General features: G+C 48.8%; 4 long non-coding RNA genes across 82 annotated transcripts; 2 read left to right on the forward strand and 2 right to left on the reverse strand.

Moving 5' to 3' along the window:
• Positions 1–38: 38 nt before the first annotated feature.
• Positions 39–769, forward strand: LOC127924923 (uncharacterized). Its single transcript, XR_008119370.1, has 3 exons — positions 39–125; positions 333–503; positions 684–769. It is a non-coding gene; the product is annotated as an uncharacterized LOC127924923 (long non-coding RNA).
• A 2,432-nt stretch (positions 770–3,201) lies between these two features.
• Positions 3,202–4,452, reverse strand: LOC127924922 (uncharacterized). 25 transcript variants are annotated; one of them, XR_008119367.1, is made up of 6 exons: positions 4,216–4,452; positions 3,887–4,161; positions 3,760–3,814; positions 3,651–3,705; positions 3,486–3,595; positions 3,202–3,431 (listed from the first exon to the last, which is right to left on the reverse strand). It is a non-coding gene; the product is annotated as an uncharacterized LOC127924922 (long non-coding RNA). The 25 variants fall into 25 exon arrangements; XR_008119359.1 differs by having other exon boundaries at positions 3,486–3,705; positions 3,887–3,941; XR_008119354.1 differs by having other exon boundaries at positions 3,486–3,705; positions 3,942–4,161.
• A 3,259-nt stretch (positions 4,453–7,711) lies between these two features.
• LOC127924920 (uncharacterized) lies at positions 7,712–9,322 on the reverse strand. Of its 46 annotated transcripts, none has more exons than XR_008119308.1 (4): positions 9,176–9,322; positions 8,564–8,921; positions 8,331–8,432; positions 7,712–8,087 (listed from the first exon to the last, which is right to left on the reverse strand). It is a non-coding gene; the product is annotated as an uncharacterized LOC127924920 (long non-coding RNA). The 46 variants fall into 46 exon arrangements; XR_008119326.1 differs by having other exon boundaries at positions 8,564–8,817; positions 9,138–9,286; XR_008119310.1 differs by having other exon boundaries at positions 8,564–8,855; positions 9,138–9,283.
• Positions 9,323–9,367: 45 nt separating this feature from the next.
• LOC127924921 (uncharacterized) lies at positions 9,368–10,764 on the forward strand. 10 transcript variants are annotated; one of them, XR_008119339.1, is made up of 5 exons: positions 9,368–9,506; positions 9,733–9,837; positions 10,230–10,371; positions 10,406–10,463; positions 10,526–10,764. It is a non-coding gene; the product is annotated as an uncharacterized LOC127924921 (long non-coding RNA). The 10 variants fall into 10 exon arrangements; XR_008119340.1 differs by having other exon boundaries at positions 10,580–10,764; XR_008119336.1 differs by having other exon boundaries at positions 10,230–10,463.
• Positions 10,765–11,756: the final 992 nt, after the last annotated feature.

The following is an 11,756-nucleotide window of genomic DNA, read 5'->3' on the forward strand; positions in this document are numbered from 1 at the left end:
GTGTGGTAGAGAAGGTAGGCTGTGTGTTTCTGTGTGTGGGTAGAGAAGGTAGGCTGTGTTTCTGTGTGTGGTAGAGAAGGTAGGCTGTGTTTCTGTGTGTGGTAGAGAAGGTAGGCTGTGTTTCTGTGTGGTAGAGAAGGTAGGCTGTGTTTCTGTGTGTGGTAGAGAAGGTAGGCTGTGTTTCTGTGTGTGTGGTAGAGAAGGTAGGCTGTGTTTCTGTGTGCGGTAGAGAAGGTAGGCTGTGTGTGGTAGAGAAGGTAGGCTGTGTTTCTGTGTGTGGTAGAGAAGGTAGGCTGTAGAGAAGGTAGGCTGTGTTTTGTGTGCGGTAGAAGGTGTGTGGTAGAGAAGGTAGGCTGTGTTTCTGTGTGTGGTAGAGAAGGTAGGCTGTGTTTCTGTGTGTGGTAGAGAAGGTAGGCTGTGTTTCTGTGTGTGGTAGAGAAGGTAGGCTGTGTTTCTGTGTGTGGTAGAGAAGGTAGGCTGTGTTTCTGTGTGTGGTAGAGAAGGTAGGCTGTGTTTTTGTGTGTGGTAGAGAAGGTATGCTGTGTTTCTATGTGTGGTAGAGAAGGTAGGCTGTGTTTCTGGTAGAGAAGGTAGACTGTGTTTCTGTGTGTGGTAGAGAAGGTAGGCTGTGTTTCTGTGTGCGGTAGAGAAGGTAGGCTGTGTTTCTGTGTGCGGTAGAGAAGGTAGGCTGTGTTTCTGTGTGTGGTAGAGAAGGTAGGCTGTGTTTCTGTGTGTGGTAGAGAAGGCAGGCTGTGTTTCTGTGTGTGGTAGAGAAGGTAGGCTGTGTTTCTGTGTGTGGTAGAGAAGGCAGGCTGTGTTTCTGTGTGTGGTAGAGAAGGTAGGCTGTGTTTCTAGGCTGTGTTTCTGTGTGTGGTAGAGAAGGTAGGCTGTGTTTCTGTGTGCGGTGGAGAAGGTAGGCTGTGTTTCTGGTAGATTTCTGCCGGGATTCATTGAAAGACGTGTTGCTTCAGTTTCCCCTAAACATTCGTAGATCATATTAATGTTAAAACGCTGTGCAGGTCGACTGAAGCATAAATCCCTTTTAAAAAAGCACATTGAAAAGTTGGTAGGGTCTTTAAATGTATCCTGGTGTCTTCTCACTACCATGTGTGCCTCCATTTCACCCTCCTGTGTGTCTCTCTCTCTCCCTCCTGTGTGTCTCTCCCTCCTGTGTGTCTCTCCCTCCTGTGTGTCTCTCCCTCCTGTGTGTCTCTCCCTCCTGTGTGTGTCTCTCCCTCCTGTGTGTCTCTCCCTCCTATGTGTCTCTCCCTCCTATGTGTCTCTCCCTCCTATGTGTCTCTCCCTCCTATGTGTCTCTCTCCCTCCTATGTGTCTCTCTCCCTCATATGTGTCTCGCTCTCCCTCCTATGTGTCTCTCCCTCCTATGTGTCTCTCTCCCTCATATGTGTCTCTCTCTCCCTCCTGTGTCTCTCTCCCTCCTGTGTCTCTCTCCCTCCTGTGTCTCTCTCCCTCCTGTGTCTCTCTCCCTCCTGTGTCTCTCTCCCTCCTGTGTGTCTCTCCCTCCTGTGTGTCTCTCTCTCCTATGTGTCTCTCTCTCCTATGTGTCTCTCTCTCTCCTGTGTGTCTCTCTCCCTCCTGTGTCTCTCTCTCTCCCTCCTGTGTCTCTCTCTCTCCCTCCTGTGTCTCTCTCCCTCCTGTGTCTCTCTCTCTCTCTCTCCTATGTCTCTCTCTCTCTCTCTCCTATGTCTCTCTCTCTCTCCCTCCTGTGTGTCTCTCCCTCCTGTGTGTCTCTCTCTCCCTCCTATGTGTCTCTCCCTCATATGTCTCTCCCTCATATGCGTCTCTCCCTCATATGTCTCTCTCTCCCTCCTGTGTGTCTCTCCCTCCTGTGTGTCTCTCCCTCCTATGTCTCTCTCCCTCATATGTGTCTCTCTCTCCCTCCTGTGTCTCTCCCTCCTGTGTCTCTCTCTCCCTCATATGTGTCTCTCTCTCCCTCCTGTGTCTCCCCTCCTGTGTGTCTCTCCCTCCTATGTCTCTCTCTCCTATGTGTCTCTCCCTCCTATGTCTCTCTCCCTCATATGTGTCTCTCTCTCCCTCTCTCTCCCTCCTGTGTGTCTCTCCCTCATATGTGTCTCTCTCTCTCCCTCCTGTGTGTCTCTCCCTCCTGTGTCTCTCCCTCCTGTGTGTCTCTCCCTCCTGTGTCTCTCTCCCTCCTGTGTCTCTCTCCCTCATGTGTCTCTCTCCCTCATATGTGTCTCTCTCCCTCAGTGTCTATGTGTCTCTCCCTCCTGTGTGTCTCTCCCTCCTGTGTGTCTCTCCCTCCTGTGTGTCTCTCCCTCCTGTGTGTCTCTCCCTCCTGTGTGTCTCTCCCTCCTATGTCTCTCACCCTCATATGTGTCTCTCTCCCTCCTGTGTCTCTCTCCCTCCTGTGTCTCTCCCTCCTGTGTCTCTCTCCCTCCTGTGTGTCTCTCCCTCCTGTGTCTCTCCCTCCTGTGTGTCTCTCTGTGTGTGTCTCTCTCCCTCCTGTGTGTCTCTCTCTCCCTCCTGTGTGTCTCTCCCTCCCTCCTGTGTGTCTCTCCCTCCCTCCTGTGTGTCTCTCCCTCCCTCCTGTGTGTCTCTCCCTCCCTCCTGTGTGTCTCTCCCTCCCTCCTGTGTGTCTCTCCCTCCCTCCTGTGTGTCTCTCCCTCCCTCCTGTGTGTCTCTCTCCCTCCTGTGTGTCTCTCTCTCTCCCTCCTGTGTGTCTCTCCGTCTGTCTCAGTGACCAGGGTCCGTTCTCAGGGTTTCGTCTCCCTCTCCTTCCACATTGTGACTAAAGACATGAAGAGACTGGGTTACGACACCACACCTTCCGAGACCTCACACACTGCTGCTGCAGGCATCGGACTGGGAGACCAGGCCTACAGCACGTGATGGAAACACACACACACACACACACACACACACACACACACACACACACACACACTGCTGCTGCAGGCACGGACTGGGAGACCAGGACAGCACGTACCGGAAACACACACACACAGGGACCAAAGACAATACCATCTCCCTGACCCCTGTGTGTGGTCCCATCAGTAGCAGCTGGATACTGTAGGTGCTGGTGATGTCTGGTCTCTCGCCTCGAGGAACAGGGGAGCTTCTTAACCCCCCCACTTCCATTCAGACTGATCCAGGACCTGCCGTCTCCCCCCTCTATAATAAGGCTGGTTTAAAGACAGACTGATCCAGGACCTGCTGATCCCATCTATAATAAGGCTGGTTTAAAGACATCAGACTGATCCAGGACCTGCCGATCCCCTCTATAATAAGGCTGGTTTAAAGACATCAGACTGATCCAGGACCTGCTGATCCCCTCTATAATAAGGCTGGTTTAAAGACATCAGACTGGTTTAAAGACTTCAGACTGATCCAGGACCTGCTGATCCCCTCTATAATAAGGCTGGTTTAAAGACATCAGACTGATCCAGGACCTGCCGATCCCTCTATAATAAGGCTGGTTTAAAGACATCAGACTGATCCAGGACCTGCCGATCCCCTCTATAATAAGGCTGGTTTAAAGACATCAGACTGATCCAGGACCTGCTGATCCCCTCTATAATAAGGCTGGTTTAAAGACATCAGACTGATCCAGGACCTGCCGATCCCCTCTATAATAAGGCTGGTTTAAAGACATCAGACTGATCCAGGACCTGCTGATCCCCTCTATAATAAGGCTGGTTTAAAGACATCAGACTGATCCAGGACCTGCTGATCCCTCTATAATAAGGCTGGTTTAAAGACATCAGACTGATCCAGGACCTGCTGATCCCCTCTATAATAAGGCTGGTTTAAAGACATCAGACTGATCCAGGACCTGCCGATCCCCTATAATAAGGCTGGTTTAAAGACATCAGACTGGTTTAAAGACATCAGACTGATCCAGGACCTGCCGATCCCCTCTATAATAAGGCTGGTTTAAAGACATCAGACTGATCCAGGACCTGCTGATCCCCTCTATAATAAGGCTGGTTTAAAGACATCAGACTGATCCAGGACCTGCTGATCCCCTCTATAATAAGGCTGGTTTAAAGACATCAGACTGATCCAGGACCTGCTGATCCCCTCTATAATAAGGCTGGTTTAAAGACATCAGACTGATCCAGGACCTGCTGATCCCCTCTATAATAAGGCTGGTTTAAAGACATCAGACTGATCCAGGACCTGCTGATCCCTCTATAATAAGGCTGGTTTAAAGACATCAGACTGATCCAGGACCTGCTGATCCCCTCTATAATAAGGCTGGTTTAAAGACATCAGACTGATCCAGGACCTGCCGATCCCCTCTATAATAAGGCTGGTTTAAAGACATCAGACTGATCCAGGACCTGCCGATCCCCTCTATAATAAGGCTGGTTTAAAGACATCAGACTGATCCAGGACCTGCTGATCCCCTCTATAATAAGGCTGGTTTAAAGACATCAGACTGATCCAGGACCTGCCGATCCCCTCTTTAATAAGGCTGGTTTAAAGACATTAGACATTGTTTTTAATGTATCCTTCATTTAACGAGGCGAGTCAGTTAAGAACAAATTCTTATTTACAATGACGGGAACAGTTTAAACTGCCTGTTCAGGGGCAGATTTTGTACCTTGTCGGCTCGGGATTCGATCCAGCAACCTTTCGGGTGACTAGTCCAACGCTCTAACCACTAGGTTACCTGCCGCCCCTGTTGATAAGTAACTGGTTAAGGTTAGCAGAAAGATTTTTCAAATCCTGAGCATCTTTATTTTCTATATATCCTCCACTTTCTCCTTTTGAGAGTCTTTATTTTCTATATATCCTCCACTTTCTCCTCCTGAGTCTTTATTCTCTATATATCCTCCACTTTCTCCTCCTGAGTCTTTATTCTCTATATATCCTCCACTTTCTCCTCCTGAGTCTTTATTCTCTATATATCCTCCACTTTCTCCTCCTGAGTCTTTATTCTCTATATATCCTCCACTTTCTCCTTCTGAGTCTTTATTCTCTATATATCCTCCACTTTCTCCTTCTGAGTCTTTATTCTCTATATATCCTCCACTTTCTCCTCCTGAGTCTTTATTCTCTATATATCCTCCACTTTCTCCTCCTGAGTCTTTATTCTCTATATATCCTCCACTTTCTCCTCCTGAGAGTCTTTATTTTCTATATATCCTCCACTTTCTCCTCCAGAGTCTTTATTTTCTATATATCCTCCACTTTCTCCTCCTGAGTCTTTATTTTCTATATATCCTCCAGACTTTCTCCTCCAGAGTCTTTATTTTCTATATATCCTCCACTTTCTCCTCCTGAGTCTTTATTTTCTATATATCCACCACTTTCTCCTCCTGAGTCTTTATTTTCTATATATCCACCACTTTCTCCTCCTGAGTCTTTATTCTCTATATATCCTCCACTTTCTCCTCCTGAGAGTCTTTATTCTCTATATATCCTCCACTTTCTCCTCCTGAGAGTCTTTATTCTCTATATATCCTCCACTTTCTCCTTCTGAGAGTCTATTCTCTATATATCCTCCACTTTCTCCTTCTGAGTCTTTATTTTCTATATATCCTCCACTTTCTCCTCCTGAGTCTTTATTTTCTATATATCCTCCACTTTCTCCTCCTGAGAGTCTTTATTCTCTATATATCCTCCACTTTCTCCTGAGTCTTTATTCTCTATATATCCTCCACTTTCTCCTCCTGAGAGTCTTTATTCTCTATATATCCTCCACTTTCTCCTCCTGAGTCTTTATTCTCTATATATCCTCCACTTTCTCCTCCTGAGAGTCTTTATTTTCTATATATCCTCCACTTTCTCCTCCTGAGTCTTTATTCTCTATATATCCTCCACTTTCTCCTTCTGAGCGTCTTAACGATAGGTAGGACGGGGGCGTGGCTTCCTGACAACGATCACCGATTGGACAGCCACCCAACCTCCCAAAAATAAACAACATTGGCCTTAGCTTATGCCGGTTATCTCTTGATCCGATGTGTTCTGTGTTGTAATTTTTGGACTGATAATAAAATGTGTTTCATGAACAAGGTGTAGTCTGTGTTGTGTACGTCTCTACGACCTCTTGTTTCCGTTACAGTTGGAAGGTGAGAGGGGACGACCAGTCGCGGGTCACAGACCCAAATTGTTTCGCAACCGTTTTAACTCTAGCAACTAAACGGGACCTACCTGAATTTGTCCAATAGAAACGTTGATTTTTTTTCTCCCGTTGCGAAACCTGATCCGGGTTCTGGAGTGAATGATTTCCGTTGCAAAACATTTAGACTAAATGAATACACCCGTGGTCGTACTGTGTGTTTCCAGCCGCGCGCGCACACACACACACACACACACACACACACACACACACACACACACACACACACACACACACACACACACACACACACACACACACACACACACACACACACACACACACACACACACACACACACACACACACACAGAGAGAGAGAGAAACAGGCCACACACAGACGAGAGAGAGAGAGCAGGCCACACAGACGAGAGAAACAGGCCCACAGACGAGAGAGAGAGAGAGAGAGAGAAACAGGCCACACAGACGAGAGAGAGAAACAGGCCACACACAGACGAGAGAGAGAAACAGGCCACACACAGACGAGAGAGAGAAACAGGCCACATACAGACGAGAGAGAAACAGGCCACACACAGACGAGAGAGAGAAACAGGCCACACAGACGAGAGAGAGAAACAGGCCACACACAGACGAGAGAGAAACAGGCCACACAGACGAGAGAGAGAGAGAGAGAGAGAAACAGGCCACACACAGACGAGAGAGAGAGAGAAACAGGCCACACAGACGAGAGAGAGAGAAAGAAACAGGCCACACAGACGAGAGAGAGAAAGAAACAGGCCACACAGACGAGAGAGAGAAAGAAACAGGCCACACAGACGAGAGAGAAAGAAACAGGCCACACAGACGAGAGAGAGAAAGAAACAGGCCACACACAGGAGAGAGAGAGAAACAGGCCACACACAGACGAGAGAGAGAAACAGGCCACACAGACGAGAGAGAGAGAAACAGGCCACACAGACGAGAGAGAGAAACAGAGAGAGAGAGAGAGAGAGAGAGAGAGAGAGAGAGAGAGAGAGAGAGAGAGAGAGAGAAACAGGCCACACAGACGAGAGAGAGAGAAACAGGCCACACAGACGAGAGAGAGAGAAACAGGCCACACAGACGAGAGAGAGAGAGAGAGAGAGAGAGAGAGAGAGAGAGAGACAGAGAGAGAGAGAGAGAGAGAGAGAGAGAGAGAGAGAGAGAGAGACAGAGACAGAGACAGAGACAGAGAGAGAGAGAGAGAGAGAGAGAGAGAGAGAGAGAGAGACAGAGAGAGAGAGAGACAGAGAGAGAGAGAGAGACAGAGAGAGAGAGAGAGAGAGAGAGAGAGAGAGAGAGAGAGAGAGAGAGAGAGAGAGAGAGAGAGAGAGGCCACACATGGAGACGTCAGCGCTGAAAGTGATCCGTTTTATTGTCCCATAGCAGCTCCAGGGGAAGCTGGTTTAGACTGGTGTTAATATACCCCCCCCCCCCTCCCCCTGATCCTATAAAACCCCCCCAGGAAGAAATTACAGAATAAAAAGACCCACAATATTATGTTAGGATAATACAAAACGATATAAATTATATTACATTATTATAATGTCAAAAACAGGTTAGCACACCATCCAGACACAAGCAGCTCCCAAGAAATATTACGTGTGTAAATAAAGACTAGAGTGAGAATAATACAAATATAATTCTGAACATGGGGACGCTTTCAGACAGGAAGGAGTGTCATAATGTTGTCTGTGAAGCCTAGTAACCAGACTGTTGTCTGTGAAGCCTAGTAACCAGACTGTTGTCTGTGAAGCCTAGTAACCAGACTGTTGTCTGTGAAGCCTAGTAACCAGACTGTTGTCTGTGAAGCCTAGTAACCAGACTGTTGTCTGTGAAGCCTAGTAACCTCACAGCACCAGACTGTTGTCTGTGAAGTCTAGTAACCAGACTGTTGTCTGTGAAGCCTAGTAACCAGACTGTTGTCTGTGAAGCCTAGTAACCAGACTGTTGTCTGTGAAGCCTAGTAACCAGACTGTTGTCTGTGAAGCCTAGTAACCTCACAGCACCAGACTGTTGTCTGTGAAGTCTAGTAACCAGACTGTTGTCTGTGAAGCCTAGAAACCAGACTGTTGTCTGTGAAGCCTAGTAACCTCACAGCACCAGACTGTTGTCTGTGAAGCCAAGTAACCAGACTGTTGTCTGTGAAGCCTAGTAACCAGACTGTTGTCTGTGAAGCCTAGTAACCAGACTGTTGTCTGTGAAGCCTAGTAACCAGACTGTTGTCTGAAGCCTAAGTAACCTCACAGCACCAGACTGTTGTCTGTGAAGCCTAGTAACCAGACTTATCTGTGAAGCCTAGTAACCTCACAGCACCAGACTGTTGTCTGTGAAGCCTAGTAACCTCACAGCACCAGACTGTCGTCTTTGAAGCCTAGTAACCAGACTGTCGTCCTGAAGCCTAGTAACCTCACAGCACCAGACTGTTGTCTGTGAAGCCTAGTAACCAGACTGTTGTCTGTGAAGTCTAGTAACCTCACAGCACCAGACTGTTGTCTGTGAAGCCTAGTAACCAGACTGTTGTCTGTGAAGCCTAGTAACCAGACTGTTGTCTGTGAAGCCTAGTAACCAGACTGTTGTCTGTGAAGCCTAGTAACCTCACAGCACCAGACTGTTGTCTGTGAAGCCTAGTAACCAGACTGTTGTCTGTGAAGCCTAGTAACCAGACTGTTGTCTGTGAAGCCTAGTAACCTCACAGCACCAGACTGTTGTCTGTGAAGCCTAGAAACCTCACAGCACCAGACTGTTGTCTGTGAAGCCTAGAAACCTCACAGCACCAGACTGTTGTCTGTGAAGCCTAGTAACCAGACTGTTGTCTGTGAAGCCTAGAAACCTCACAGCACCAGACTGTTGTCTGTGAAGCCAAGTAACCAGACTGTTGTCTGTGAAGCCTAGTAACCAGACTGTTGTCTGTGGAGCCTAGAAACCTCACAGCACCAGACTGTTGTCTGTGAAACCTAGTAACCAGACTGTCGTCTGTGAAGCCTAGTAACCAGACTGTTGTCTGTGAAGCCTAGTAACCAGACTGTTGTCTGTGAAGCCTAGAAACCTCACAGCACCAGACTGTTGTCTGTGAAGCCTAGAAACCTCACAGCACCAGACTACACACAGACAGAACTGGGCATCATAGCATCAGAAGAGGAAGACCTGACAAAACCACATTTTCAGCCGCTAACACAGAAGGACCATTGGTACACTTTCAATGTTTAAATCCACTTCAGTTGTTGTTGCAGAGAATCACTCAGGACCACAAACAACCCCCCCCCCCCCACCCAGGTTCTGAGCTGCCCCTCCCTGTGCCTGAGTAGAAAGGGCCCCCTGTCTGTCTCAGCTGTAATACCAGTCCAGGGGAGGGTACTAGGTAGAAAGGGCCCCCTGTCTGTCTCAGCTGTAATACCAGTCCAGGGGAGGGTACTAGGTAGAAAGGGCCCCCTGTCTGTCTCAGCTGTAATACCAGTCCAGAGGAGGGTACTAGGTAGAAAGGGCCCCCTGTCTGTCTCAGCTGTAATACCAGTCCAGAGGAGGGTACTAGGTAGAAAGGGCCCCCTGTCTGTCTCAGCTGTAATACCAGTCCAGAGGAGGGTACTAGGTAGAAAGGGCCCCGTCTGTCTCAGCTGTAATACCAGTCCAGAGGAGGGTACTAGGTAGAAAGGGCCCCCTGTCTGTCTCAGCTGTAATACCAGTCCAGGGGAGGGTACTAGGTAGAAAGGCCCCCTGTCTGTCTCAGCTGTAATACCAGTCCAGGGAGGGTACTAGGTAGAAGGGCCCCCTGTCTGTCTCAGCTGTAATACCAGTCCAGGAGGGTACTAGGTAGAAAGGGCCCCCTGTCTGTCTCAGCTGTAATACCAGTCCAGGGAGGGTACTAGGTAGAAAGGGCCCCCTGTCTGTCTCAGCTGTAATACCAGTTCCAGGGGAGGGTACTAGGTAGAAAGGGGCCCCCTGTCTGTCTCAGCTGTAATACCAGTTCCAGGGGAGGGTACTAGGTAGAAAGGGCCCCTGTCTGTCTCAGCTGTAATACCAGTCCAGGGAGGGTACTAGGTAGAAAGGGCCCCCTGTCTGTCTCAGCTGTAATACCAGTCCAGGGAGGGTACTAGGTAGAAAGGCCCCTGTCTGTCTCAGCTGTAATACCAGTCCAGGGGAGGGTACTAGGTAGTTACAGACAGACAGGTTGTGTAGTCTAGGACAGGTCAGTTACACTAGGAGACAGATGGTTACAGACAGACAGGTTGTGTAGTCTAGGACAGGTCAGTTACACTAGGAGACAGATGGTTACAGACAGACAGGTTGTGTAGTCTCGGACAGGTCAGTTACAGACAGGTTGTGTAGTCTAGGACAGGTCAGTTCCACTAGGAGACAGGTGGTGACAGACAGACAGGTTGTGTAGTCTAGGACAGGTCAGTTCCACTAGGAGACAGGTGGTGACAGACAGACAGACAGGTTGTGTAGTCTAGGACAGGTCAGTTCAACTAGGAGATAGATGGTGACAGACAGGTTGTGTAGTCTAGGACAGGTCAGTTCCACTAGGAGATAGGTGGTGACAGACAGACAGGTTGTGTAAATGGTGGAGGTTAGGGTCCCGTTAACCACAGTCCTGGAGTCAGATGTTAACTCCTGTCTCTATAAATAGTGGAGGTTAGGGTCCCGTTAACCACAGTCCTGGAGTCAGATGTTAACTCAGGGGGCTAAAGGACTCCAGCCGGGGGGCCTAAAGGACTCCGGGGGGCCCCTAAAGACTCCAGCCGGGGGGCCCTAAAGGACTCCAGCGGGGGGGCCTAAAGGACTCCAGCCGGGGGCCCTAAAGGACTCCAGCCGGGGGGACCTAAAGGACTCCAGCCGGGGGGGCCCTAAAGGACTCAGACAGTTGTATAATAACAGACATCTTTAGTCTACAGAAACAAGTCCCTTGAGTCTTTCACTCCCAAATAAACTCTGTCTCTTCCTCTTCTGAGAAAGTTCCTCCACCCAGTCACCAGTTCATATCGTTGACCTCAGGGGTTAAAGTTCACATATACGTTGACCTCAGGGGTTAAAGTTCATATATACATTTGCAGGGGGTGACAATTCACACGTTGACCTCAGGGGGTGACAATTCACACGTTGACCTCAGGGGGTGACAATTCACACGTTGACCTCAGGGGGTGACAATTCACACGTTGACCTCAGGGGGGTGACAATTCACACGTTGACCTCAGGGGTGAAAATTCATATGTGGCTGTGTGTCAGGGTCATAGGTCAGGGTCGCTAAGCAGTGACCTCACAAGTTGTGGCCGTAACGGGGTGGGGGTAGTAACACAGTCTACCAGGCAGTGGAGTCGTCTCCAACTAAGGACTAACGGTGAAGCAACAGTCACAGCACACACACACACACACACACACACACACACACACACACACACACACACACACACACACACACACACACACACACACACACACACACACACACACACACACACACACCTCACTGGGGTTGTACAGGTTCGTTAGATTCACTCCATGATCAGACTAGCATTAATAACAGTCAGAACAGCCAGGAATACTGTCTACAGGACACAGTATCTGATATAAGAGAGAGGGAGAGAGAGGAAGAGGAGAGAGAGGAAGAGGAATAGGGGAGAGGGAGGAAGAGGAGAGAGAGGAAGAGGAGAGAGAGGAAGAGGAGAGAGAG

Source organism: Oncorhynchus keta, unplaced genomic scaffold (genome assembly GCF_023373465.1).
Source record: "Oncorhynchus keta strain PuntledgeMale-10-30-2019 unplaced genomic scaffold, Oket_V2 Un_contig_4745_pilon_pilon, whole genome shotgun sequence".
In the NCBI taxonomy this organism is placed as follows: Eukaryota; Metazoa; Chordata; class Actinopteri; order Salmoniformes; family Salmonidae; genus Oncorhynchus; species Oncorhynchus keta.